This window comes from Aulostomus chinensis, chromosome 18 (genome assembly GCF_037954235.1).
Source record: "Aulostomus chinensis isolate RoL2024-O1b breed Wild chromosome 18, RoL_Achi_v1.0, whole genome shotgun sequence".
In the NCBI taxonomy this organism is placed as follows: Eukaryota; Metazoa; Chordata; class Actinopteri; order Syngnathiformes; family Aulostomidae; genus Aulostomus; species Aulostomus chinensis.
Genome location: NC_141337.1, coordinates 21,590,799 through 21,594,586, shown reverse-complemented (window position 1 = coordinate 21,594,586; position 3,788 = coordinate 21,590,799).

Below are 3,788 nucleotides of genomic sequence, written 5' to 3'. Positions count from 1 at the left end.
GTCAAAGTTTCTCTGGTTGTTTATTTCGTCTTTTATAGTTTAACTGTGAACCATACTTTAAAAAATAAAAGCAAAAAGTAGTAGTATTGAGTACAGAAGGAGCTCAGACGTAGATTCTTGATGTGAGACAAAGGAAGCTTGTCAGCAGACACACAACCATCAGCACCACAACACTGAAAATAATGGATCCAAGTGCACGCGTCCCTGCAGCCACTGCTTCAAAACCTGTGATACCCTCAGTCACATGATAATAATTGGATAAAAGCAAGGGTTTTAGCTCCAGCCAGCCTTCAACTTGAATAAACCTCCATCACCAAGTCATCGCTTCATTTATTGATGTATCTTTCCAAAATAAAGTGACACTCAATAAACCTCTCTGTGACTGATATTCAAGAATCGTCAACTGTTAAAAGACAGTTTCCCTGAAAGAGTATTCAAAGTAATAATGCCTCCATTTGTTGCTGAAATACCTTGCAGTACCACAGAGAAATGAATCTGCTTGAAGCAGAACTTCAGTATTCTGAACTTCCGCTGGAAGAAACCGGTGAGAACGACAGGACAAGCCAGCGTAGATCTCGGCTGACTCCCGGTCTAGGCAACGAAAACCACGCCTGACTCTCAAGCTAGTGGTTACATTTTTAATATTCCTTAATTAATAATAATAATGATATTTTCTTAACCCACGAAACCTTGTAGATTTGTCCCATGGTGTTGTACAATCAAACGTGACCTCCCATTTTATTTTAACAAGCGCAATGTGGACTTGATGTGAATGATCTGCAGGTTAAATTAAGTTTTTCTTTTTTTTGTAAACATTTCCATTCATCTTCTCCTCCTTTAACCATGGTGTTTTCTTCAGGCAGGCGCCCTAAAAGTTCGGCGTTCTCAAAACTCATCTTTCCTCTCCAGGCTTTTTTCAGAGCAGAAATTAAATGATCGGAGAATGAGTTTTGAAATGAATGAGCAACTGAAGGGGGCACTGTTGCCTCACAACAGGAGGGTTGTGGGTTCGAATCCCGGCTCGGGCACGGGATCTTTCTGGGTGGAGTCTCCATGTTCTCCCTGTTCCTGCGTGGGTTCTCTCCGGGTAGTCCAAAGACATCAAGAGGGGACGAGGCTGATTGATTCTCTAAATTGACCGTAGGTGTGAATGTGAGTGTGAATGGTTGTTCATCTCTCTATGTGTTGGCCCTGCGATGGACTGGCGACCTGTGCAGGGTGAACCCCGCCTCTCGCCCCTAGATGCTGGGATAGGCTCCAGCCCCGCGACCCTTAATGAAGGAATAAGCAGAAGTCAATGGATGGATGGATGGATGGAGTAACTGAAGGCATGATGGGAAACCTCAGGAAGGACGACCCCCAGACCCACGACCGAGCGACGAAGAACAGAATCTCACCGCCATGTATGTTGTGTTTACACGCACGGCATTGACGGACACCTTACAACCCGTAAATCTTTAAATAATTCACCACCATTCATGAATCTGAGAGAGCAGATGATCGCATTTTCATAATTACAGCGTAGCTTTTAATAGCGTTGAGTGAATGCATGTTCCAGCAGGGAGGCAGAACTCATCGTAACACCTGTGTGAACCACAGGAGCAGTCGTGTAGTTTCCCACGTTGACAATGAGCTGAGTAGTTAGAGAACAATTATGACTAGTAATAATAAGATAATTAAATATATGTAATACGTATGTTATCATTATCTTTAAATAAAATTGGTGTATGTACAGTATATTTGTGGCCTCATTCACTGACCTCAGCCACGCAGACCTCGACTGTCAGTGGTTCTCAACCGGTCCTAGAACCCACTTGGTCAAAGTGGTAAGGGTGGGGGCTGTCGCTGATCCAGCAGGCTGTCCTCCACGTCTCATGTCTCCTACAGCCTGTTTACAGAATCTATGAAACAAGTGTGTTTCATGTGCCACCTAGTGGTCGTCACTGCACATCGCAGCTGCTCCGGGACGAATCCCAGCAGATTGATTGATGATCGGCAATCATCAGCTCTCAAGTTTGCGAACACTATCACTGATTCGAAAACTGAAACCTCAAATTTTATTCAATGAACCCAAAATCTCAAATCACGAGGGGGCTTTCAAATCTGTCCACAACATCCTCGATCAGGGGGAGCAGAGACAAACAAACAAACAAAATTCTAATGGGGAAAAAGACAAGAACCACTTGATCCAGACCTTAAAAATGCTACATGTTTATGTTGGCTAGAACTTTGATTCACAAATTAAAAATGCAAATCCTCAACCTTCAGAGGGTCGGATGAATAAGTGGAAATGTCTGGAATCCTTTTCTCCTGTAGATAAGATCAGGACAGACACATGAGGGATAGAGGATGGGGGAGGGGCTGAGTGGGCGACAGGACAAAACCTGAATTACTGCTTTAAAACTACATCATGATAATAAATAATATCATTTTGTTTATTTAACTACATCAGTTTATGAGCAACCGTGTTTCACAGTTTAGCTCTTTTCTCTTTTTTATGAATAATTATTGAGAATCTTTGCCATCCATGGGTCTGCAGGGAGGACTGGGCAACTAACAGGCCGGACCAGGGGGGACCAGACTACTAAGAGAGGACCAGGTTCCTCACAAGGAGGACCAGGCCACTAACAGGAGGACCGGCTACGAACAGGGAGACCGGGCTACAAAGAGGAGGACCAGGGAGGACCAGGCTACTAACAGGGAGGACCAAGCTACTAACAGGGAGAACCGGGTTACTAACAAGGAGGACCAGGCTACTAACAGGGAGGACCGGGTTACTTGAAGGGAGGACCAGGCTACTAACAGGGAGGACCAGGCTACTAACAGGGAGGACCAGGCTACTTGAAGGGAGGACCAGGCTACTAACAGGGAGAACCAGGCTACTAACAGGGAGAACCAGGTTACTAACAGGGAGGACCAGGCTACTAACAGGGAGACAGGGCTTCTAACAGGGAGAACCGGGCTACCAACAGGAAGAACCAGGCTTCTAACAGGGAGGACCAGCCTACTAACAGGGAGAACCAGGTTACTAACAGGGAGGACCAGGCTACTAACAGGGAGGACCGGGTTACTTGAAGGGAGGACCAGGCTACTAACAGGGAGGACCAGGCTACTAACAGGGAGAACCAGGTTACTAACAGGGAGGACCAGGCTACTAACAGGGAGACAGGGCTTCTAACAGGGAGAACCGGGGTACCAACAGGAAGAACCAGGCTTCTAACAGGGAGGACCAGCCTACTAACAGGGAGAACCAGGTTACTAACAGGGAGGACCAGCCTACTAACAGGGAGACAGGGCTTCTAACAGGGAGAACCGGGCTACCAACAGGAAGAACCAGGTTACTAACAGGGAGGACCAGGCTACTAACAGGGAGACAGGGCTTCTAACAGGGAGAACCGGGCTACCAACAGGAAGAACCAGCCTACTAACAGGGAGAACCAGGTTACTAACAGGGAGGACCAGGTTACTAACAGGGAGGACCAGCCTACTAACAGGGAGGACCAGGTTACTAACAGGGAGGACCAGGTTACTAACAGGGAGGACCAGCCTACTAACAGGGAGACTAGGCTACTCAGTCACTCGGTCCAAGTGTCAGGACCGTGGTGGAGGTGTGCAGGAGGAGCTGCAGTGTTGAGGGTTGACGGCCTGTAACAGTGAGGGAAATTAAGTAAGATGGAGGCTTGCACTTCTCTGGTCAAAAATCCTCCACATGAAACCATCCAGTCACGTGATGCATTTTATAGCTCTTCCAGTCATTTACGTTCTATTTCATATTAAATTTACTGCTT